The following is a 26929-nucleotide window of genomic DNA, read 5'->3' as shown; positions in this document are numbered from 1 at the left end:
TAGCATAGTCTTCTCCCGGAGCAGCAAAATGGAGGTCAGAAATGTCAACTCTGATGTGCGTCAGGCTCAACTACTAGGGAAAAGGCTAGCAGCAGCGCGGGTTTTAGATGTATCAGTAGTGCAGGGAGAGGCGCTACTAATAAGGCGCTACAGCTAACATATAGCAGTAGCGCGTGCTCACCGGCGCTACTGCTACACAAGTGTAGCAGCAGCGCTGTTTGCGGAAGCTCGCTACTGCTAGTAGCTCTAGCGCGTTTTACCTTGACGCGCTACTGCTACCGCGGCGCTGCTGCTAATTTTTGTACACTCGCTACTGCTAATTTAAGTAGGTTTTTTTGTTATTTTTTTGGCATATTTGTTTTGTATTTGAACAGGCTTTATAGAAGAATCTTTAGCACATAGAAATGTCATCATGATACACATACAAATGTCTGCGAGACCACAAATGTAATCATAGCATGTACATACAAATAGTCTCATCATAATCATCATCCAACACAAAGTGATATCTTGTCATCATCTCGAAAATAGTGATACATGCAAGTCTCGAATACTTGCAACTACAACAACGTCATCCATCTAAACAAAGGTATACGCAAGAAGTGCTATCACTATGAGTGAGAGCAGAACTATGCAGTACATGAGGTGGCGGTTACGAGTCCTCTCTCGCGCTAGCGTGAACCTCAAGTAACTAGCTTCTCCTTCTTGTCTGCTTTTGAAGCCTTTATGGCTGGCGCCCATGAACCCATTCACTTGCGCCTGACACTCATGCCACTCGTTGTACACCCCCGGAACCTTCCCTTTGTACACGACATAGCAATTCCATCTCGCCATCAAGAAACTAGGTACCTGTTAGAGATGCATGTTCATGAAGAGGATGTACAATCATATATATGCAACAAAATATACTAGAGCAACACCGAAAAAGAAAGGATTAACAACTAGATGCAACATACAGTACGCAAATTAATTAACTAGAGGTACGCAGGTCATCGTACGCAAACTAACAAAGTAGCGTTACGCATGTTCGGCATGGACCGTGGACATCACAAAGTTTCATCGCTACAAGAAGTATACAAGTTCAACCGACACATATCATCATCATCGGCATCATAAATCACTAGAAGTTCCATCCTTCCATATCATCGAGGACAAACCCTAGCTTGCATTCCTATGCGAGTTCGGACGTCAGCTCGCGATATAGGGCCGTGGTGGAACATCCCCTTCTCATCGAAGACTTCTTTCATGATGATCGTTGCAATGTCGCTTTGGATGCGAAAGAAGTCATCTCTAAGTTTATAATCCGCTTCTCCATGAGATTCTAGCCACTTGTGGATACGATCATCATTTCTGCTGTTAGTGCAAAGCTTTTGGTGATCCGTGTTGAACTGAATCATGAGATGGACGATGTAGAATCCATCCTTCTTGCTTGGTTTTGGGACATGGATGCAGGAGAAGTTAGTTTTATGCGCGAAGCCCATCTTCTTGTTCCTTTGTTTCTTGATCTGCACGTGGCCACCTCTAAAGCTGAAGCCTTGGAGAGCATCATCTAGAATATTCATTATGTGGGTGTAGTCTTTTTTCTCGTAGTCTCTGGAAGGGTCAAAATACACGGCGTGGGAGACCTGCGGGTAAAGAACGATAAGGACAGCGCGCCCGTTGCTGCGGGGAAAAGGCACCTCAAATTATTCCCCATATGAGAGAGAAGGAATGATTGAAATGTACGAAGGTTGTCCGGAACTGACTTACTTTGGATGATAAGGCACGAGGACAATTTCCCGGTCCTTATTCTGTACCATGAAGTTTTGGAGGTACTCCCTAGCAGTTTCACGCTCAAAGTCGTCGAGACTCAAGAAAGACTCATGCATGTAGTACGGATCCGCCACACAGATTTGCGAGACTTCTTCACTCTTCATGACAGAGCTCATATGTAGCGCAAAAAGGCGGACGATAGTAAAATCAAGCCACCTTGTTAGAAACATCTCAAAGATATGGTCAAACCGCAGGAAGAACACCTCCGTGGGCCGTGTGTCGACGTAGCACTTCCCTTCAGGCACACGAGCTGCGTATGTCAGATATCCTGGATCCTTTGAGGCTAGTAGGCTTTTCTCAGTCGACAGCACATGGTCGTGCAGTCTCCTGAGATCCCCTGATAGTGCCTCCAGCGGTTTTGGCGGTAGCATCGGCTCGCCCGTGAGATGGAACATGACCGCACTTTTCATGGGTACACACTCTTGAGAATGCATCGTCTGGCTGCTATGTGCTCTTGCTTGTTTGGAGACAGTTACCTTCCCCGATCTCTTCCTCTCCTTTTTCTTGGGCACACCTTCCAAACCCTTCCTTAACCCCTGCCCCAGTGTTCCCAGGCTAAGTACTGTACGACCCTCGTGCCTGGCTAGTTGAGCCTATGTTGAGGCGGCATCTTCAGGCGTGTCCTGTGAGGATTTCATGAAGAGAGACTTTTTGCAATCCATGGTACGACCCTGCCCGGGCATATCATCCATATCCTCATTAGCAAGCTGATAGCCTGATTCGTCATATGGTTGACTCATCATATCTATGTCACAGTCATACGCGTTTTATTGAGGTAATCCATAGGGTCGACCTCCGTCTCATCATCCATTCTCTGTTCTACAGGAGAAATTACATCAGCCAGTACTATTGCACCCCCTTCATCATGTCGTCCGCTGCTCTCACCCGGCACTACAGGAGCTGGTAATTGCATAGGCGGGGTGGTGGTCTTCGCACATGCTTGTTGATGTGTGGTAGTTATTGGTGTGCTCTCGGCCGGCTCCAGACGAATAAGATTCTTCGGCCATAGCAGCACCCAATTCTTGCAGCTTCCAATCCGCGGCGGGGTCTCGTCGTCCGCTCCACATGCTGTACTGGAGGAGGCAAATCCTCGTGCCCCGATTTCACACTGGTCAAGCTAACCCTGAAGTGCCTAGCGGGGATCGGCTGGTTGTGGAACATGCGTTGAGAGGGGTCCATTATCATCCCCTGTCCCACGTCCACCTTCTGGCCTTTGATCAAGTAGAGTATGGTGCACGGGGTTTCTTTCGCCTGCAAACACATATGTCTGTGGCGTAAAACAACCGAAAGGCAACAAAAATGGAATATTATATATATATATATATGTTGGTGCGACATGTAATTACCGTGACGGCGTCGAGCTCAGCCAAAGACGAAGGCCCACCTAGCGCGCCTGAGACTAAGGACGGGCTGCTATGAGTGGGAGCGGCTGCGAGAGGAGGCCCAGTTGCGTGAGCAAGTGATGGTGCGATGGTGTTGTTGTTCATGGAGTTGCTCCCGACGAAACTGGGCATCGGGAAATCATGTACCGTCTTGTCTGGATTTTCCTTCGCCCAGTTGATGATAACTGGAACCAAGTTAGTAGCAAATCATTTCTGCAGGCAGTTACAGCTGCATTGACTGCCTGCTGTAGCAACTCATATTTGTCCTCGGCTGCTTTTTTCGCGTCCTCAGCTGCTTTTTTCTCGACCGCAAGCTTCACCTTTGCGTCGATGTCCGCCTAACTAAACTTCGTTTTCAGCTTCTTGGCCTCCGGGCCCTCGTTGTAAAACACCTTCCACGTGGCGCCGTCTCCAGCGCCGTGCACACGACCATATTGCGGCCGCTGATCCAAAGGGAGTCCCTTAAGTTCGTTCAAGGCCCGGTTGAGAGGGGTGTCCCACTTGGGCCTCATCGGAGAAGTAGGGCTTTCGGCTGCAAGCTGGTGTTGCTTCTCCAGTAGTCTAATCAATTTCCTCGTGATCTTGTTCGTGTAAAAAACCTTTTTCTCCTTGTCCCACTTGTAGCGGGCCCTGATGAAGTCATGCTCCAAGGGGTTGGTGAACTTCGCGAAGGGGTCTGGGAGACCCGCGGCTTCATGTTCCGCGTCCTCCTTATCCCATATGGGCCTTTTACCGAGGTAGCCACGGCTTCCGAGGCGATGCTTCCCCGTGTTCCTTTGCTGAAGGCTCTTGAATTTCGCAGCCTTAGCCTTGGCTGCCTCGCTAGCACAAGTGTCCTTGAACTTTTCGAACTCCTCTTCCATAAGTGTCGGATTTTCCTCCAGAATCTTGGACAGGGGTTCATCAGTCTCAATAGCTCGTTTCACCCTCATTTTCCAGGAGGCCAAATCATTGCTGAACATGCCCATGGCGTGATTGTTAATCTTTTTCATCTTCGGATCATCCCACGGTTGTTCTATGTTATCATCCCGGTCGGGGAACTTGAATCTCTTGTGCAACTTTGTTAGGAGCAACTGCGTCAAATGTTCTTTACTCCTTAAGTCATCGTCGTTGATGCTCGCGCATTCCCGTAGGATGCATCCTACTTGGTTCCCATAGCACTTGCGAGGTTCTTCCGGCTCTAACGGCTCAAACTTGCCAAGTGCCATCTTTGTGATCACAAGTCGTCCAATCCCTAGTTTGTTAGGTTTTCGTATCCTCTGCTTCTTATGCTTCCTCTTTTCGGTAGCGGCATCGGGGCCGGTACCTTCCCCGCCGGTACCTTCCCCACCGGTCTCGGTGCCGCCATCGGTGCCGGCGCTGTCGGTGTCGATGTCGGCGTCAGTACCATCATCGAGGCCGACCTGCAAACCTTGCTTAGCAGTCAAATAGTCGAGGTACTCTTGTTCACCCTCATAATCCATCTCGTCTGCATCTTGGTCAGAAGGCCCAGTTTCTTCGTTGTTCGACATGTTTCCTATGATTAAGTGTCCTCATTTATTTCTAAAAGTATGAATAAATGAGAAATGACATAAAAAGAAATCTATGTGCCAGCACTCGATATGCCAACTATGTAGCACAAAATCATGCCTTTATTCACGGGAAATTTCGGCATGACCTTTGCTAAAAAATGGACATATCGAGCGCCTGAAATTCACCGGAACGGAAATGAATCAACATTCCGGCGTAACATAGGCCACTCGGATCATTTTCCAAACATGACATGTCCAAAACATGACATATGCACATATCACATGTCCAGTTCAAATTTGCACATATCACATGTCCAGTTCAAATTTTGAAACCTAGCTAAATTCATAACTAAATAGATAACCTAATTAACATACTGCCCTAACTAAAACCTAATTAAATTAACTGAAGAACCCTATCAGAGAGGGGGGGGGTTATAGAGGGTGCAGGGGCGAGGAGGCAGGCCCGACGACGTCCGGGAGGGGAGAGGAGGGAGGCGAGGGCCGACGGGTCGGGGGCGAGCACCAGCGCCGGGGTCGGGGGCGAGGGCCGGGTCGGGGGCGAGCGCCGGGGTCGGGGTCAGGGCGAGGGCCGGGTCGGGGGCGAGCGCCGGGGTTGGGAGCTAGCGCCGGCGCCGGAGTCGGGGGCGAGCGCCGGGGCCGGGTCGGGCGCGGCGGTGCGACGGGGGAGAGTGGGGATTTTGGGGGGGGGGGAAGGCGGGATGAAGCGGGGCGGGTGAGAATTTTGGGTTAAGTGGACATAGCAGTAGCGCATTTGCACAAAACGCGCTGCTACTACCTTCAGTAGCTGTAGCGCTTTATACGAAATTTGCTTCTACTAACTTTAGTATCTGTAGCAGTTTAGGCAAAACGCGCTGCTACTACCTTCGCTACTGCCAGTTTTCCTTTTTCTTTTCCTTTATTTTATCCCACTTTTATTTCCCGAGGGCAGTGAATGAAGGGAGGGCGATATATATTGCATCATTTGACGGTTAAATATGTATGCAAAAATAGGAACATATATATTACACATCATTGGACCCATGCATAATAATGGCTAAGTGTGTATACAAAATAGGAACATATATATATATATATATTACATCATTTGACCGATAACATAAGTTTCCTCAGTGCTGATGTTTTCATTTTTGAGTCAACTTCTTTCCCTTCTTGTTCGTCGAAGAATAATTGAGCTCCTCATTGTGACTTTGCCTTTTCCATGGAGTACGATTTTTCTTAGGTAATGTAGTATTGATTCTTCTTTTGACGTATACTTCATCATCATCGTCATCTTCCCTCATTGGGTTGTCGTACTGATCATAGTCTTCCTCGTTGGCGACTCCATCCATTCCAATGACGTTCCTTTTGCCTCTCCTCAGGACAACGCGGTTGGGATTGCGCGGGTCAGTTATGAAGAAGCATTGTGTCACGTGCTTAGCGTGTACCCATGGCTCATTTTTTGTGATAGCGTTCACGGTAGCGCTCTTGGCGTAGGGTATAGTCATGGTAGTGAAAATCCGGCTTTCTCTTTCGACATTCTTAGCCCATCTGACACGGAACATCGTCGTGTTGTGCAGTCCAGAGTAGTCAAGCTCCCAGATCTCCTCGACCCTTCCATAAAATCTTTCAGTTGTGCCGTTGTCGTTGCCGGTCATGCATTCCATCGTCACCCCTGAGTTCTGATCATCACTGTCCATATCTTTGGCCTCCGTGTAGAATGTGTATCCGTTGATATCATATGCCTGATAGGTTACGAGGTTGGGCGAGGGGCCATGTGCTAAGGAGTATATGAGCAATCCGTCCTTAGAGCCCTCCTCCGGAGGATTAGCAATAATATGTTCTTGAACCAATGCAGGAAAGTGGAGTTGTGCTCTCTAGTAACTTCGGCGTCCGTCCTGCATACCCCCCGGTCACGATACTTCTTTGCGGTAATTTCTTTGTGCAGTGCCACGAAAGGATCTACCTCATCTAGGTGTTGTAGCACTACCAAGTTTGCTCTGTCAAAGTCGCTGCATCAATCTGAGTATGCCATGTGCAGTTCCTTGCGACCGTTGCAGTGACCATCTCCTTCAAGCCTCCCATCGTGCTTGTTAACGGGCAAACCAACACTAACACCAGGTGGCTGGTCTGCGCCATATAGAAAATTCTCACAGAAAGAGATGCACTCTTGTGCCAAATAGCCCTGGACGATGCTTCCATCCGGACGGGACATGTTACGAACGAATCCTTTGATGACCCCATTCATCCTCTCAAATGGCATCATGTTGTGCAGGAATGACGGCCCCCAGGTCTATCATGTCATCCACAATATGGACACACAGATGCACCATCACGTCAAAGAACGCGGGCGGGAAGTACATCTCAAGCTCATTCAGTATCACAACAATCTCTTCCTGTAGCCTTTGGAGCTGCTTCACACTGATCGACTTTCGAGAGATGACGTCGAAAAAGTTGCAGAGACCAATAAGCGTGTCACGGACGTGCTTGTCCATTATGTTGGAAATATGCCCTAGAGGCAATAATAAAAGTATTATTATTATATTTCCTTGTTCATGATAATTGTCTCTTATTCATGCTATAACTGTATTATCCGGAAATCGTAATACACGTGTGAATACATAGACCACAATATGTCCCTAGTGAGCCTCTAGTTGACTAGCTCATTGTGATCAACAGATAGTCATGGTTTCCTGGCTATGGACATTGGATGTCGTTGATAACGGGATCACATCATTAGGAGAATGATGTGATGGACAAGACCCAATCCTAAGACTAGCACAAAAGATCGTGTAGTTCATTTGCTAAAGCTTTGCCAATGTCAAGTATCTTTTCCTTAGACCATGAGATTGTGCAACTCCCGGATACCGTAGGAATGCTTTGGGTGTACCAAACGTCACAATGTAACTGGGTGGCTATAAAGATGCATTACAGGTATCTCCGAAAGTGTCTGTTGGGTTGGCACGAATCGAGACTGGGATTTGTCACTCCGTGTAAACGGAGAGGTATCTCTGGGCCCACTCGGTAGGACATCATCATATGCGCAATGTGACCAAGGAGTTGATCACGGGATGATGTGTTACGGAACGAGTAAAGTGACTTGCCGGTAACGAGATTGAACAAGGTATCGGTATACCGACGATCGAATCTCGGGCAAGTAACATACCGATAGACAAAGGGAATTGAATACGGGATTGATTAAGTCCTTGACATCGTGGTTCATCCGATGAGATCATCGTGGAACATGTGGGAGCCATCATGGGTATCCAGATCCCGCTGTTGGTTATTGACCGGAGAACGTCTCGGTCATGTCTGCATGTCTCCCGAACCCGTAGGGTCTACACACTTAAGGTTCGATGACGCTAGGGTTATAAAGGAAGCTTGTATGTGGTTACCGAATGTTGTTCGGAGTCCCGGATGAGATCCCGGACGTCACGAGGAGTTCCGGAATGGTCCGGAGGTAAAGATTTATATATAGGAAGTCCTGTTTCGGCCATCGGGACAAGTTTCGGGGTCATCGGTATTGTACCGGGACCACCGGAAGGGTCCCGGGGGCCCACCGGGTGGGGCCACCTGCCCCGGGGGGCCACATGGGCTGTAGGGGGTGCGCCTTGGCCTACATGGGCCAAGGGCACCAGCCCCAAGAGGCCCATGCGCCTGGGGAAACCCTAAAGGAAGAGTCCCAGCAGGGGAAGGCACCTCCTAGGTGCCTTGGGGGGGGAGGACTCCTCCCCTGGCCGCCGCCTCCTTGGAGATTGGATCTCCTAGGGGCTGGCGCACCCCCCCCTTGGGATCCCTATAAATAGTGGGGTAGGAGGGCCTCCCAAACACACCTTATGCCTTTGGTGCAGCCCCTCCCTCTCTCCCAAGTTACTCTCCTCTTCTCCCATGGTGCTTGGCGAAGCCCTGCGGGATTGCCACGCTCCTCCACCACCACCACGCCGTTGTGCTGCTGTTGGATGGAGTCTTCCTCAACCTCTCCCTCTCCCCTTGCTGGATCAAGGCGTGGGAGACGTCAGCGGGCTGTACGTGTGTTGAACGCGGAGGTGCCGTCCGTTCGGCACTTGATCATCGGTGATCTGAATCACGACGAGTACGACTCCATCAACCCCGTTCACTTGAACGCTTCCGCTTAGCGATCTACAAGGGTATGTAGATGCAAACTCTCCTCTCTTTCTACTCGTTGCTGGTCTCTCCATAGATAGATCTTGGTGTTACGTAGGAAATTTTTTGAATTTCTGCTACGTTCCCCAACAGTGGCATCATGAGCTAGGTCTATTGCGTAGATTCTTTGCACGAGTAGAACACAAAGTAGTTGTGGGCGTTGATGTTGTTCAATATGCTTACCGTTACTAGTCCAATCTTGTTTCGACGGTATTGTGGGATGAAGCGGCCCGGACCGACCTTACACGTACTCTTACGTGAGACAGGTTCCACCGATTGACATGCACTTGGTGCATAAGGTGGCTAGCGGGTGCCAGTCTCTCCCACTTTAGTCGGAACGGATTCGATGAAAAGGGTCCTTATGAAGGGTAAATAGCAATTGGCATATCACGTTGTGGTCTTGCGTAGGTAAGAAACGTTCTTGCTAGAAACCCATAGCAGCCACGTAAAACATGCAACAACAATTAGAGGACGTCTAACTTGTTTTTGCAGGGTATGCTATGTGATGTGATATGGCCAAAGGATGTGATGAATGATATATGTGATGTATGAGATTGATCATGTTCTTGTAATAGGATTCACGACTTGCATGTCGATGAGTATGACAACTGGCAGGAGCCATAGGAGTTGTCTTTATTTTTTGTATGACCTGCGTGTCATTGAAGAACGCCATGTAACTTACTTTACTTTATTGCTAAACGCGTTAGCCATAGAAGTAGAAGTAGTCGTTGGCGTGACAACTTCATGAAGACACGATGATGGAGATCATGATGATGGAGATCATGGTGTCATGCCGGTGACAAGATGATCATGGAGCCCCGAAGATGAAGATCAAAAGGAGCAAAATGATATTGGCCATATCATGTCACTACTCTATTTGATTGCATGTGATGTTTATCATGTTTATGCATCTTGTTTGCTTAGAACGACGGTAGTAAATAAGATGATCCCTTACAACAATTTCAAGAAGTGTTCTCCCCTAACTGTGCACCGTTGCTACAGTTCGTCGCTTCTAAGCACCACGTGATGATCGGGTGTGATGGATTCTTACGTTCACATACAACGGGTGTAAGACAGTTTTACACAGCGAAAACACTTAGGGTTAACTTGACGAGCCTAGCATGTACAGACATGGCCTCGGAACACGGAGACCGAAAGGTCGAGCATGAATCGTATAGCAGATACGATCAACATGAAGATGTTCACCGACGTTAACTAGTCCGTCTCACGTGATGATCGGACACGGCCTAGTTGACTCGGATCATGTGATCACTTAGATGACCAGAGGGATGTCTATCTGAGTGGGAGTTCATAAGATGAACTTAATTATCCTGAACATAGTCAAAAGGATTTTGCAAATTATGTCGTAGCTCGCGCTTTAGTTCTACTATTTTAGATATGTTCCTAGAGAAAATATAGTTGAAAGTTGAAAGTAGCGATTATGCAGACAGTAGATAGCTTATGTCCTTAATGCACCGCTTAGTGTGCTGAACCCCAAATGTCGTTTGTGGATGTTGCGAACATCGGACATACACGTTTTGATAACTACGTGATAGTTCAGTTAAATGGTTTAAGTAGAGGCACCAAAGACGTTTTCGAAACGTCGCGGAACATATGAGATGTTTCGAGGGCTGAAATTGGGATTTCAGGCTTGTGCCCACGTCAAGAGGTATGAGACCTCCGACGATTTTCTTAGCCTGCAAACTAAGGGAGAAAAGCTCAATCGTTGAGCTTGTGCTCAGATTGTCTGAGTGCAACAATCACTTGAATCGAGTGGGAGTTGATCTTCCAGATGAGATAGTGATGTTTTCCCAAAGTCATTGCCACCGAGCTGCTAGAGCTTCGTGATGAACTATAACATATAAGGGATAAATAAGATGATCCTTGAGGTATTCACGATGTTTGACACCGCGAAAGTAGAAATCAAGAAGGAGCATCAATTGTTGATGGTTGGTGAAACCACTAGTTTCCAGAAGGGCAAGGGAACAAAGGTATACTTCATGAAACGGCAATTCAAGTTGCTGCTCAAGTGAAGAAACCCAAGGTTGAACCCAAACCCGAGACTAAGTGCTTCTGTAATAAGGGGAACAACCACTGGAGCAGCATTACCCTAGATACTTGGTAGACGAGAAGGCTGGCAAGGTCGATAGAAGTATATTGGATATACATTATGTTAATGTGTACTTTACTAGTACTCCTAGTAGCACCAGGGTATTAGATACCGGTTCGGTTGCTAAGTGTTAGTAACTCGAAATAAAAGGCTACGGAATAAACGGAGACTAGCTAAAGGAGAGCTGACGATATGTGTTGGAAGTGTTTCCAAGTTTGATATAATCAAACATCGCACGCTCCCTCTACCATCAAGATTAGTATTAAACCTGAATAAGTGCTCTTGCACCTAAAGGAATGGTTTATTGAATCTTGATCGTAGGGATACACATTTTCATGCCAAAAGATATAAGATAGTAATGATAGTACCACTTACTTGTGGCACTGCCATGTAAGTCATAATGGTATAAAATGCATGAAGAAGCTCCATGTTGATGGATCTTTGGACTCACTCATTTTTGAAAAGTTTGAGACATGCGAACCATGTCTATTGGTATATATGCATGAAGAAACTCCATGCAAATGGACCGTTTGAACTCACTTGATTTTGAATCACTTGAGATATGCAAATCATACCACATGGGCAAGATGACTGAAAAGCCTCGGTTTCAGTAAGATGGAACAAGATAGCAACTTGTTGGAAGTAACACATTTTGATGTGTGTAGTCCAATGAGTGCTGAGGCATGCAGTGAATATCGTTATGATCTTACTTCACAGATGATTCGAGTAGATGTTGAGAATATTTACTTGATGAAACACAAGTCTGAATCATTGAATGGTTCAAGTAATTTCAGAGTGAAGTAGAAGATCATTGTGACAAGAGGATAAAATGTCTATGATATGATCATAGAGATGAATATCTGAGTTACGAGTTTTGGCACACAATTAAGACATTGTGGAAATAGTTTCACAATTAATACCGCCTGGAACACCATAGTGTGATGGTGTGTCCGAACATCATAGTTGCACCCTATTGGATATGGTGCGTACCATGATGTCTCTTATCGAATTACCACTATTGTTCATGGGTTAGGCATTAGAGACAACCACATTCACTTTAAATAGGGCACCACGTAATTCCGTTGAGATGACACCGTATGAATTATGGTTTAGAGAAACCTAAGTTGTCGTTTCTTAAAAGTTTGGGGCTGCGACGCTTATATGAAAAAGTTTCAGGTTGATAAGCTCGAACCCAAAGCGGATAAAATGCATCTTCATAGGAAACCCAAAACAGTTGGGTATACCTCCTAATTCAGATCCGAAAGCAATATGGATTGTTTCTAGAATCGGGTCCTTTCTCGAGGAAAAGTTTCTCTCGAAAGAATTGAGTGGGAGGATGGTGGAGACTTGATGAGGTTATTGAACCGTCTCTTCAACAAGTGTGTAGCAGGGCACAGGAAGTTGTTCCTGTGGCACCTACACCAATTGAAGTGGAAGCTTATGATATTGATCATGAAACTTCGGATCAAGTCACTACCAAACCTCGTGGGATGACAAGGATGCGTACTACTTCAGAGTGGTACGTAATCCTGTCTTGAAGGTCATGTTGCTAGACAACAATGAACCTACGAGCTATGGAGAAGCAATGGTGGGCCCGGATTCCGATAAATGGCTCGAGGCCATAAAATCCGAGAGAGGATCCATGTATGAAAACAAAGTGTAGACTTTGGAAGAAATACTTGATGGTCGTAAGGCCATTGGGTACGGATGGATTTTAAAAGGAAGACAGACAATGATGGTAAGAATTACCATTAAGAAAGCTCGACTTGTCGCTAAGATATTTTCCGACAAGTTCAAGGAGTTGATTACGGTGAGGTTTTCTCACTCGTAGCGATGCTAAGAGTCTGTTGGAATTGGATTAGCAGTTACTGCATGATTGATGAAATCTTGCAGATAGGATGTCAAAACATTGTTTCCTCGACGTTATACTTGAGGAAAGGTTGTATGTGATACAACCGGAAGGTTTTGTCAATCCCAAAAGATGCTAATAAGTATGCAAAGCTCCAGCAATCCTTCTAAGGACTGGAGTAAGCATCTCGGAGTTGGAATGTATGCTTTGATGATGATCAAAGATTTTGGGTTTGTACAAAGTTTATGAGAAACTTGTATTTCCAAAGAAGTGAGTGGGAGCACTATAGAATTTCTGATGAGTATATGTTCTTGACATATTGTTGATCAGAAATGATGTAGAATTTCTAGAAAGCATATAGGGTTATTTGAAAGGTGTTTTCAATAGAAAACCTGGATTAAGCTACTTGAACATTGAACATCAAGATCTATAAGGATAGATCAAAATGCTTAATAATACTTTCAAATGAGAACATACCTTGACATGATCTTGAAGGTGTTCAAGATGGACCAGTCAAAGAAGGAGTTCTTGCCTGAGTTGTAAGGTACGAAGTTAAGACTTAAAGCTCGACCACGGCAGAATAGAGAGAAAGGACGAAGGTCGTCCCCTATGCTTAAGACGTAGGCTCTTCAGTATGCTATGCTGTGTATCGCACCTGAAGTGTGCCTTGCCATGAGTCAGTCAAGGGGTACAAGAGTGATCCAAGAATGGCTCACAGGACAGCGGTCAAAGTTATCCTTAGTAACTAGTGGACTAAGGAATTTTCTCGATTATGGAGGTGGTAAAAGAGTTCGTCGTAAAGGTTACGTCGATGCAAGCTTAACACCTATCCGGATAGCTCTAAGTAGAGATACCGGATACGTACAATGGGGCAACAATTTAGAATAGTTGCAAGTAGAACAGTTATTTGGAATAGCTCCAAATAGAGCGTGGTAGCTGCATCTAGGAGATGACATAAAGATTTGTAAAGCACACACGGATCTGAAAGGTTCAGACCCATTGACTAAAACCTCTCTCACAAGCAACATGATCAAACATAAAACTCATTGAGTGTTAATCACATAGTGATGTGAACTAGACTACTGACTCTAGTAAACTCTTGGGTATTAGTCACATGGCGATGTGACCTGTGAGTGTTAATCACATGGCGATGTGAACTAGATTATTGACTCTAGTGCAAGTGGGAGACTGTTGGAAATATGCCCTAGAGGCAATAATAAAAGTATTATTATTATATTTCCTTGTTCATGATAATTGTCTCTTATTCATGCTATAACTGTATTATCCGGAAATCGTAATACACGTGTGAATACATAGACCACAATATGTCCCTAGTGAGCCTCTAGTTGACTAGCTCGTTGTGATCAACAGATAGTCATGGTTTCCTGGCTATGGACATTGGATGTCGTTGATAACGGGATCACATCATTAGGAGAATGATGTGATGGACAAGACCCAATCCTAAGACTAGCACAAAAGATCGTGTAGTTCATTTGCTAGAGCTTTGCCAATGTCAAGTATCTTTTCCTTAGACCATGAGATTGTGCAACTCCCGGATACCGTAGGAATGCTTTGGGTGTACCAAACGTCACAACGTAACTGGGTGGCTATAAAGATGCATTACAGGTATCTCCGAAAGTGTCTGTTGGGTTGGCACGAATCGAGACTGGGATTTGTCACTCCGTGTAAACGGAGAGGTATCTCTGGGCCCACTCGGTAGGACATCATCATATGCGCAATGTGACCAAGGAGTTGATCACGGGATGATGTGTTACGGAACGAGTAAAGTGACTTGCCGGTAACGAGATTGAACAAGGTATCGGTATACCGACGATCAAATCTCGGGCAAGTAACATACCGATAGACAAAGGGAATTGAATACGGGATTGATTAAGTCCTTGACATCGTGGTTCATCCGATGAGATCATCGTGGAACATGTGGGAGCCATCATGGGTATCCAGATCCCGCTGTTGGTTATTGACCGGAGAACGTCTCGGTCATGTCTGCATGTCTCCCGAACCCGTAGGGTCTACACACTTAAGGTTCGATGACGCTAGGGTTATAAAGGAAGCTTGTATGTGGTTACCGAATGTTGTTCGGAGTCCCGGATGAGATCCCGGACGTCACGAGGAGTTCCGGAATGGTCCGGAGGTAAAGATTTATATATAGGAAGTCCTGTTTCGGCCATCGGGACAAGTTTCGGGGTCATCGGTATTGTACCGGGACCACCGGAAGGGTCCCGGGGGCCCACCGGGTGGGGCCACCTGCCCCGGGGGGGCACATGGGCTGTAGGGGGTGCGCCTTGGCCTACATGGGCCAAGGGCACCAGCCCCAAGAGGCCCATGCGCCTGGGGAAACCCTAAAGGAAGAGTCCCAGCAGGGGAAGGCACCTCCTAGGTGCCTTGGGGGGGGAGGACTCCTCCCCTGGCCGCCGCCTCCTTGGAGATTGGATCTCCTAGGGGCTGGCGCACCCCCCCCTTGGGATCCCTATAAATAGTGGGGTAGGAGGGCCTCCCAAACACACCTTATGCCTTTGGTGCAGCCCCTCCCTCTCTCCCAAGTTACTCTCCTCTTCTCCCATGGTGCTTGGCGAAGCCCTGCGGGATTGCCACGCTCCTCCACCACCACCACGCCGTTGTGCTGCTGTTGGATGGAGTCTTCCTCAACCTCTCCCTCTCTCCTTGCTGGATCAAGGCGTGGGAGACGTCACCGGGCTGTACGTGTGTTGAACGCGGAGGTGCCGTCCGTTCGGCACTTGATCATCGGTGATCTGAATCACGACGAGTACGACTCCATCAACCCCGTTCACTTGAACGCTTCCGCTTAGCGATCTACAAGGGTATGTAGATGCAAACTCTCCTCTCTTTCTACTCGTTGCTGGTCTATCCATAGATAGATCTTGGTGTTACGTAGGAAATTTTTTGAATTTCTGCTACGTTCCCCAACACATTATCCCTCTAAGGGCAACAGGTAGTATCTGTGTCATCATCACATGACAGTCATGAGACTTCATCCCGCTGAACCTTTTCTTGTCAGTGTCTAGATATCTGCTTATCTTGCCACAGTAACCGGAACTAACTTTCACTCCGGTAAGGCACTTAAAGAAGGCATTGATCTCAGCCTGACTTAAGGTGAAGCAAGAAGGGGGGCAATAATCCTCTTTCTTTATTTTCTTGCCCTTCTTCTCCCGTGCCTCTGTCTCCGTCTCTGTCTCGTCTGACATTTTACGGGGCGGCATGTGCAGATCTTCCCTAATTTTCAAATCTTGCAAGTCTTTTCTTGCCTTCGGCCCATCCTTGGTCTTATCCGGCATGTTCATCAGTGTTGCAAGCAAGCTCTCAAGGACATTCTTACAAATATGAGGTGTATCGAGTTTGTGCCAGTACTCCAAGTCCCAGAACACAGACCTCGTCTTCCATACCTTCAGCAGCGGCTCCGGCGCCTTTCTCATCGTCTTTCCCAGCGCGGGGCACTCCTTCCAGTTTTTCAACAGCTCATCGATTTCGGCACCGCTTCGCTTACGTGGAGGTCCTCGATGCTCAGCGTGACCATTGAATAGATCTCCACGGTTTCTCCACGGGTCGTCCTGTTCAAGCCATCTTCGATGCCCCATGTACACGATTTTCCCAGACCCGCCATCTTTCCTTGACGTTAGCTACTGAGACGTCGTATCATCCATGCACCGCGTGCATCCGCAATATCCATGGCACACCTGGCCTGCCATATATCCGTAACCGAGAGAGTCCTGCACTGTCGTGATCAGCGCGGCTCTCATGTTGAAATACTCACCTTTGCTGGCGTCCCATGTCTTGGCCGGTGTTTTCCATAACGTGTCTAACTCCTCTTGAAGTAGTCCCAGATACAAATTAGTATTATTTCCTGGTTGTTTCGGCCCTTGAATAAGCATGCTCATGGGAATGTACTTCGATTTCATGCACAACCAGGGGGGAGGTTGTACATCCATACAAACACGGGCCATGTGCTATGGTTGGTGTTCTGGTTGCCAAACAGATTCATGCCATCGGTACACGCGCCGAGCACGATGTTCCTTGCATCACATTCAAAATACCGATAGAAACTGTTCAACGCTCTCCACTGGCTTCCATCCTTCATGTGTCTCAGCTTCGGATCATCTCCATCGTCGGGCTTCTTCCTCTCCGCATGCCAGCGCATTAGCTTTGCTTCCTTGGGATCTACAAAATACCTCTGCAGACAGGGAGTGATCAGTAAGTACCATACAACTTTCTGGGGACATTTCTTCCTGGCCTTCTTGTATCGAGAAGCATTGCACACCGGACAGCTTGTTTTTTCCGTGTGCTCCTTCCGATGAATAGTTTGGCCCCTTCTCCTCCGCCATGTCCGGCCCCTTCTCCGCCGCCATGTCCGGCCTCTTCCCCGCCGCCATTATCGATCATCTCTTCGTCTTGCCCCGTGTCATCATTGCCTACCCCGTCGGCATCCTCAACATCGTCATCCTCATCTTCAATTATCCATCGCGTATAGCCATCCATGAAACCAGTCATGAGCAGGTGCGCTTCGACACGACCATCGTCATGGGGGTCGAGCCAAACTATTCCTTTGCATTTTCGACACGGACATAAAACCTCTGTCCGGTTATTTTCTTTCATGTCCTGCACCGCCGACCGCAACCACCTGTCCACCATCGTTCCACTGACCATCGTCAACTCTGCACGGTAATAATAAACAAATTGATTATAAAAATGCATGCATGCATCAAAGTCATAAAAAAATTTGGCATGAGCTTCCCTAAAAATAGGACATATATGGATCTAGAGTTTGCTCGGAATTCGCCGAAACGGAAATAAATCAACATTTCGGCAAAACATAGGCAACTCAAAAGCACAATTTGGCGTGCCACACACACAATTTCCACAAACATATCACACACACATAAACATATTTTCATTTTGCAAAAGCATGAAATTCTCATCACCTCTATCTCGATCGAGATCGAGCACACGATGGAGATGATGTTGTAGTGAGAGATCAAAAGTGCATAAAGCTCTTCTTGACAAAGATAGATCTAGTTAGGGGGCAAATAAGTCACTTAACTAAGTGCTACATCTACCTACCTAGCTAATTTGGGAAGAGACAACTTCAACTATGAAGGGGAAAGGAAAAAGAGAAAGGAGATGCATTAATGAAGGTGGTGTAGTTAGGTAGGAGTAATGAAGAGAGAGAAAGGTGGATAGAAGAGAAAGAGTAATGGGGGAGAAGTATTGAGGAAGAAGAAGAATGAGAGTGGGAGCATGTGGGGGAGGTAGGGGAAGGGAAGAGATGAGGGGGAGGGGAGGCATGGGTGGGGAAAGGTGGTGGGTTGGTGCGGGTTAGCAGTAGCGCGGGAGGAGAAACGCGCTGCTGCTAAATAATAAGCAGCAGCGCGCTTTGGGCAACGACGCTACTGCTAACAGTGACAAATTTTTTGGCAATTTGAAATGTAGCAGCAGCGATCCCAGTAAAAGCGCGCTACTACTACATCCGTAGAAGTAGCGCGGTTCAGGCCACGACGCTACTGCTAAATGGAGCTTAGTGAACACCACCGGTGGATATTTGTAGCAGCGCGGTTTACGCAGAGCGCGCTACTGCTAAAAATTTATTAGCAGCGAGTTTCCAGCACACACGCTACTACTAATTAGCAGCAGCGCTCCTTTTTGAGCCGCGCTGCTGCTAAAATTCTGTGTATAGGCTTTTCCCTAGAAGTGAATAACTACCAGAGGGGGGCCACCTGCTGGGTTGTGCTCAGCCCAGCCCACCTTCAGGGCCCATCTTCTGGTATTTAAACATATAAGGATGCTAGCCGACCTCCCTCCACGAAGCTCCCTCGGATTGGCTCCTTCCTGGCCATTCAATCTGGCATTTAGCTCAGCTGCACCATTGGATCTTTGCCCTCGGTTAAATTTTTTTTCACCTCGGGGTCATTTTTATGTCCAATGACGAGTGGGCTCGTCTCGCGTGTTCATTGGTTGCGTCAGTCACGCCCATGTGCGAGGGGATTTGCTGCCCAATCTCCGCATGACCCGACCGCGTCTCCTCTCACGTTGTGGAAGTCCCCAGGCCCCCAGCCCCCACGGGACAAACCCTAGCCTCACCAAGCCCCACAGCACGTAGTCCTCCCTCCTCCTCCATCCTCGTTAGCAGCCGCCGCCATTCTGCCTCCCTCCTCTCTGTCCTACGACCATGCTGCCGGGAGGAAGCTATTGTTCGTGGTGCCATACCGCAGCCGGGGTGCTGCACAAGAGGCCAGGGGCCGCCGCCACCGCGAGCCATGGGACGCCCGTCGATGAGCCTTCGGGCAGGAAGCCCGCATCGAGCACGCCATCAACAAGCCGCCAGGACGACCTACTGGCCGGTCCCGCGTCGTCGAGCAAGGGCCCTGGTTGCACCGTCGTGGAGGAGGCGCACCATTAAGGAGTAGCAATGCCGTCGAACTCCCTCTTCCCTTCTGTCTGCACCTTCCCTATGAGCTTTTCTTCCATTCCCTTGCTTTGCCTCTCCTCCTGCTCACTCTCCCTTCCGTGCTCCTCAGCTTTCTTTCGATTTGCTTGTGCCTGCAGGTCCATGGACATTGTTAGAATGGTTAATTTATTCCAGTGTATTATTTTCAGAGATCATGTTTGTTTAAGACTCCATGGCAATTCTCAAGAATTTCTGTTTTTAGTTGCTTGGCTAATGTGTTAAAGTGCATATGCTCGAGTTTGGTCACTTTTGATGATTTTTTCAGTATGCTATAATTTGTTCACTTTTGAGATTCAATTATATTAGCATAGTCTTCTCCCGGAGCAGCAAAATGGAGGACAAAAATGTCAGCTCTGATGTGCGTCAGGCTCAACGATGCCTGCCTCCTTGCCCCTCCCTAAACGACATGGTCCTCTTCAGTTTGCAGGTTGCCACTTCCTCTGTTCTCATTGATTTTCTTCGAACGGTGTACTGATCCACACTGAATGTGTATGAAAATGTTTTTGCTGGGGCATTTGTGCACCAAGCAAATGGGTAAGGAAATTGGAGAACTGGGATCTAACATTGTTAGTCAAGTGTCTAGGTGAACAATTTGTGGCCAGCATGGAAAAGACATCTCGTGAAAATCTAGGTATGAGATGTCTTTTTGCATCCAGTGTTCTTGCATATTAGTATGTTGTGGTGTTGTGAAAAAAACATATGTCAGTCCTGGAGTACAAATAAGTTTACATTTGCTTTTATTTTGGTCATTTTGTTTATGTGTTTTGTTCAATGCAATTGCTTCTATACATATCAAGAGTTAGGCTTAGGCTCCACTGGATAAAAGTTTTGGCTCTTGTTTCTCAAGTTCTATAGACGTTAGAGGAGTAATTAGCATTCTCTTTCTTCCGAATGGGTGTATGTGGATGCATACAGATAGTAGAGGAGCAATTTCCATCCTCTATTTTTTTACCGACCATATGTGGATGTGCATAAATTGTTCTTTGTTTTTTAACGAGTAAATGTTGATGCACATAAAATTGATATGGTGGGTTCCATTCTGTTTTATATGCATGCCAATTCATTAGCTAATTAATTCAGCTCCATTGAAGTAATTATAGTTGTAGCTCATTCTTATCATTGTTAAGAGGTAAATGGAATGAATCATCATACAACAGCCACTTGAATAAATCTGTTTAAATGCTTTGTTTCTCTCTCAAACCGTTTGCCTTATCTGAATTACCATTGAACCATGGTATTGTTTTATTAATGTACCAGTAGAAGCGTCACTCTAGAAACTCCTCCAACATGCTGAGAAGAGTTGGTTCTCATCTCAAAGACGCTGAAATCAAAATTGTGGAGGTTCAGAAGGTAAAGCAATCACCATTACCCAGGGAGGGATGCCGCATCAATCAGATGCTAACCTTCTTCACAAACTCATCACCGAAACTGTAGATTGATCAGGTTCACCTGCTCTACATAGGTAGATGGAGTTAAGGCATTTCTCTTCAAATTACTAAACTGAATAATAGTAATCTCTACCTGTAGAGATTATCTCTAGATACTGGTCGTATTTTAAGATCCTGGATGAAAGGTTGTTCAATTCTATCAAGATTCTTTAGTGATCTAATATTTGAGCACGTAGAATCTGATTGTTTATTTTCCTTATGTTATAGTTGTAAAATACTAATGGGTAGTTTCTGAATATTTTGTTTGTAGTCTCCACTCATGTGAAATTGCTCATTCAATTATCTTCTATGTATATGTTGCAGGTTACAAACAGTATGGTATCTTTTCTGCTATGGGTGCTTTGACAAATAAAATGCAATGTCGCTTTTGATGTTGAGAGAATATCCAATTGAGCATCTTTCCGCAATAAAAATTAGACAGGAAGGGTATGAGGGAGGGGTGTATTAAATCCGTATGAGTGGATGTTAAATCCATGGATGAAGAAACAAATAGAAAGGAAGTAAATCATAGGAAGAAGAGATAGGTAGGTTTTACAAGTACAAGTGAAGGCCAGTTGGCTGGAGCAAAACCAATATGTTGCTTCACCGAGCTACTGAGAAAGGAGAAGAAAAAAGAGAAAGCTGACTCATTATGTATTCAGGCCTCTTGACATTCTCCTCTAATTGGGCCTAATCCTGTTAAGCCTTCATGAGCCAAGTATGGTGGATTCTTAGATGACAACTTGATATGTAGTTCTCCTATTACAGTGCTTCGATCAGTTAATACTCCCTCTGTTGTGAAGTTTATGTGAAGTGTGTTCGTGCCATTAAAGAATTTATTATTTCTATGAACTTCTGGCCCAGAGATTTATTTCATTTTGTCCAACTGGTTCTGATCATAGCAAGCTACTACATAAAAGGTATGATATAATTTTGTTGACAGTGCTTGCTGAAAATACCGGTCCTCATGTAATCTAACTGTTACACCTCTTGAGTCCAATTAGGAACTCTTTCATTATTGGATCTAAAGAGTTTGCTTTGGTCAGTTAATATTCCCTCCGTTCATAAATACAAGACATTTTAGAGACAAGCTGCATATTTTAATGAAGCATCCACTTGCTGTAGAAAGCATGTTTTATGGTTCTGTACCAGGTAAAGTGTTCAGAGGGCATAAATATATCATTGTGTATAGGTTATTATCATTTTAAATAATGAAGCATCTACATGAAGCTGTAAAAAAGGTTGTTGGACGACCAAGTGGACATAGTGCAATCTAAACATTTACCTTCAAGAACTAGAACCTCCCATTCTACATGTGAATTTTGTGGTTACAATTCAAATGCCGAATCAACAAAGAAGAATGCAGTGGTGACCTTATTTATAGTTTCTAATTATTTGGAGTCTACATATATGCATGAGAACACTGTCACACACGCGGTGTTCACTAAGAGGCCGAGTGAAGAAATAATCGTCGGCTGAGACAGTTTATCTTCAGCTATCTTTAGTTATTTTCAGAGTTTTAGAGAGTTTATCTTCAACTATCTTCAGTTATCTTCGGAGTTCTAAAACGAGTATTTCTTCAGTTATCGTCAGACTTCTGAAACGAGTATTTGTTCAGTTATCTTCAGTTAAGCCTTGGGTGTGTGTGTGTGTGGTCCATAGTCTGTGACTTTCTCCAAATGAGCAGCATCTGTAAGTGGCTATACAACCAGCGCAAGATGAATGAAGTGGAAAACGTATCTCTCTCTGTTTCATTCGTCTGTCCCAAGCTCACCTGCTACTTTTTTACTCCTATTAATTGTATTGCTATATGCTGAGTATGCACATTCTATACTTGCACCATATGTACTAATTCCGAAGCATTTTACGTTTAGTTATAATGTTGTACTAACATGTTAAGGGAGTTGTATGAACATGTTAATATTTGATTATAAAGAATAACTTTTGCTTCATTGAAGGACAGAGAGTAAAACGAGACAAAGTGTGCTTCCCAGTTCCCAAAGTAATTTTAGGTTCTCTCAAAGTAAAATCAATTGCTACATGATATTTTCTAACCTTTTTAAGCACAGGTAGCAACCGGACTCTAGAATTAAGGCTCTCCATTCTAAGACTAACAAAACGATCTTCTTAACCGAGGAAGATAAGTGCTACTGTGTTTTTATTTGATTTATCACTATAAGAGGGCAGCAGAGTCCTTTTCTACTATGTTTCTCTAGAAGTCATTTCCAGCTTCTATGTCAGCAAAATAATTCGGTGAACTATACAATGGTAAAAGAAAGTGTTGTAGAAATGTATGGGAGATTTAGTTTCACGAATAGGGTGAAATTACTATCACAGTGAAAGTAAGTACAATCTTTCAGTTCTGACTTGATTCTCCATTTGCTCGGGTACGAGTACGAATGATTTCTCACTTGGTGTTTCTGAGTTTTTCTTACAACTGCAAGATAAATGTATTAATATCTGCTGGTCTATCATCAATAAATTGTTCTTACACATAGTGTAGACATAATGTGTGCATAGATTTTTGTTCAAATGGTTGTTAGTCTACCATGTTATTCGCGCATTAGCTACATGTTACTCATGCACAATGACCCCTTTGTTCAGTGGTTCATGCTGTGATTTTCACAACCTACTCCATTTGTATCAAATATTTGACACTATGACAGTATCAAACATGTTTTATATTTTGATACGAAGGAGTATTAGTCTAGAAATTTTTATCTACTTCGGTACCAGCCTTCACCTATGTTTGAAGAAGGTGAGTTTCTTATTTTATCGGATGCTTCCATTCTGATATGGAGTACCGCATCACTAATTCATGAGTACAACTATTTTTTTTCTCCTTGAGTTACCACGCAAGCTGATCTTTGCATGGCTCTTGTAAATTTTATTAGCACTAAGGTTTCTCACTTCACCAGAGTTTCTTTAACTTAACATTTCTATGTGATTGACTCTTTCTTATAGCGCCACTCCATTTTAAATACTGGAGTGATTGACTCTTTCTTATAGTGTCACTCCAATTGGCAAGTTGTAGTTCATTTTAAATTATGCAGTATAGCTCTTATTTCCTTTCATTTCTATGTACTTCAATGTACCTTGAAGGTGTTACTGGAAACATTCGGTGCCTCTCAGTTCAATTTTTGGTGTGTGGGCCTTTGAACCTGCCCCGTCAGACCATATTATATGGTCCCAGTAATAATAAACTTAGGAAATAATACAAGTTGGTAAATTAATATTTCTGTATGATAATATTATGAGGCGCCTTTCAAGGCTTCCCATTGATCCTAGAGAAGCACTAATCCAATCCATCTAGCTGCAAGTCCGGTCATACGGATGTCCTAGATTTTGTGATATCTTGATGTGATGGTTCTGTTCATACGGTCGGACGGTCTATATATATAGTCCAGCTTTTGATATGTCTGACAATTTGCAAGAAACAGTAGGTGTTCATTGTGAACCAGTAAAGCCTTTATATAATGCACTTGTAAGTGTAAGAAAAAGCATGCTACTTTGGAGTACATAGGATAATTAAAAGGACAATGGAACTATTCGTTTTTGAGAAACATATAATATAGACACATGTAAGGCTAGCCCGTGCAGGCGCACAAGGATAACGAAGAAGGGGCATGATGTCGTGGTTGTTGCTGAAGGCGTTGGTAAGGAGTTGATTACCCAGACCGATAATCAGAACCAAGAGCAGGATGAGAGTGTCAACATGTTGTTCCTTGACGTTGGCCTTCTTTTTTAAACTTTACATGCAACTCTCCTCCATGGTTAGAAAAACTAATTTAAACGTTTTGTTTATTTGATGGTTACTCATTTCTCTTACCTTTGTATCAAAACAATTTATTTTTCGTTGATGGCCGCTTGGGCTCATTTTTTAGGAGAATGAGATGTGGGATAAACTACTCTAAAATGTTTGGTTCCCTTAAAAACATTTATTAGCTAACTAATTTTGGCTGTTGTGATGCAAGTGTACTCTGTTGTTGCCATCTTGCCTTTTATGTGAGCTTAAAGACACAATCAATTAAACTCTTACTAAGTTCTTACCCTGTATTTGCTCAAACACAGTTACTGAAAAAATGCAAATATTTTTAACAAGTACATGGTTTTAAATGGGACTCTAAGCAACAGGTCAATGTTATGCAAATATAATTTTTTGGCGCAATGAGTTATACAATTTTTTTTCAAACTAGGATTTTGCAATGTGATAGACATATTTTCAAAATAGTATGGTTTAACACATGGGCTTTATATTACGAGTATCGAATATGTCCTTGCAAAATGAATTATTTTCATCGACAACATGGCTTTAGCGGGTCTCTGTGCCATTTGGCGCAACGGGTCAACTAGTATAGGTAATTTTGACCTAGAAAAAAAATAAGAGGAGGACTTTCGGGACAGAGCGCCACCATCTCGAGGCAGAACTTGGGCAGGAGCATTTTTGCCCTCCGCTGGAGCGATTCTGCCGTCCTGGAGGGGGAAATCAAAGCCATCGTAATCACCAACAACCCTCTCATCTTTGGCAGGCCAATCTCCATCAACATCTTCAATAGCACCATCTCCTCTCAAACCCTAGTTCATCTCTTGTGTTCAACCTTTGTACCGGTACCTGAGATTGGTACCTGTGGGTGACTAGTAGTGTTGATTACATCTTGTAGTTCATTACAATATGGTTTATTTGGTGGAAGATTTTATGTTCAGATCCACTATGCTATTTAATACCCCTCTAATCTTGAGCATGATTATCATTTGTGATTAGTTACTTTTGTTCTTGAGGTCACGGGAGAAATCTTGTTGCAAATATTCATGCGAACTTGATATGTGTTCGATATTTTGATGATATGTATATTGTGATTCCCTTAGTGGTGTTATGTGAACGTCGACTACATGGTACTTCACCATCTTTGGGCCTAAGGGAATGCATAGTTGAGTAGTTATTAGATGATGGGTTGCTAGAGTGATAGAAGCTTAAACCCTAGTTTATGCGCTACTTCGCAAGGTTCCGATTTGGATCCAAATGTTTAATGCTATGTTTATATTTTATCACAATACCTTTCTCATCGTTGAGGATGCTTGCGAGGGGGTTAATCATAAGTGGGAAGCTTGTTCAAGTAAGAATAGCACCCAAGCACTGGTCCACCCACATATCAAATTATCAAAGTAGCAAACGCAAATCAAACCAACATGATGAAAGGGACTAGATGAAATCCCCGTGTACCCTCAAGAATGCTTTGCTTATTATAAGAGACCTGTTTGGCCTGTCCTTTGCCACAAAAGGATTGGGCTACATTGCTGCACTTTATTTACTTTTATTGTTACTTGTCCGTTACAAATTATCTTGCTATCAAACCACCTATTACCATTTATTTCAGTGCTTGCAGAAATTACCTTGTTGAAAATCACCTGTCATTTCCTTCTGCTCCTCGTTGGGTTTGACACTCTTACTTATCAAAAGGACTACGATTAAACACCTATAGTTGTGGGTCATCTAGACTCTTTTTTGGCTCCGTTACTGGGGAGTGAAGCGCTCTTGATAAGGAAAAATTTATATTACGCGCTGAAATTTATTATCACTTGCTACTATGGAAAACCATCTTTTGAGGGGTTCCTTTGGGGTATATTCACCTCGACTAGAAGCACAATTAGTTTCCCCTCAACCTACTGCATCTACTAAAAATATTGGTTACGAAATTCCTTTGGGTATAATAGAACAACTGCTAGCAAATCCTTATGCAGGAGATGGAACAGAACACCCCGATATGCACTTGATCTATGTGGATGAAATTTGTGGATTATTTAAGCTTGCAGGTTTACCCGGAGATGAAGCTAACAAGAAGGTTTTCCCTTTATATTTTAAGGTAAAAGCATTGGCATGGTATGGCTATGCAATGGTATTAGATCTTGGAACTAGAATCGATTGAAATTGGAATTTCACCAAAAAATTATCCTATGCATCTAGTTCATCGTGATCGGAATTATATATATAATTTTTGGCCTCGTGAAGGAGAAAGTATCGCTCTAGCTTGGGGTGGCTTAAATCAATGTTATATTCATGCCCCAATCATGATCTCTCAAGAGAAATTATTATTCAGAACTTTTATGCTCGGTTTTCTCATGATGATCAATCCATGCTATATACTTCTTGTACTGTTCTTTTATGAAGAAGACTATTGAATTTAGGCGGGATCTTTTAGAA

General features: G+C 44.6%; 1 long non-coding RNA gene across 3 annotated transcripts; it reads left to right on the top strand.

Annotated features, from left to right (window-relative positions):
* Window positions 1–18800: 18800 nt before the first annotated feature.
* Window positions 18801–21582, top strand: LOC123092008 (uncharacterized). Of its 3 annotated transcripts, XR_006444034.1 has the most exons (3): window positions 18828–19934; window positions 20561–20653; window positions 21055–21582. It is a non-coding gene; the product is annotated as an uncharacterized lncRNA (long non-coding RNA). The 3 variants fall into 3 exon arrangements; XR_006444033.1 differs by having other exon boundaries at window positions 18801–19934; window positions 20561–21582; XR_006444035.1 differs by having other exon boundaries at window positions 18801–20765.
* Window positions 21583–26929: the final 5347 nt, after the last annotated feature.

This window comes from Triticum aestivum, chromosome 4B, assembly GCF_018294505.1.
Source record: "Triticum aestivum cultivar Chinese Spring chromosome 4B, IWGSC CS RefSeq v2.1, whole genome shotgun sequence".
Taxonomy (NCBI): Eukaryota; Viridiplantae; Streptophyta; class Magnoliopsida; order Poales; family Poaceae; genus Triticum; species Triticum aestivum.
Note: the sequence above shows the minus strand (reverse complement) of the source record. Positions and strands in the feature narration are given on the sequence as shown.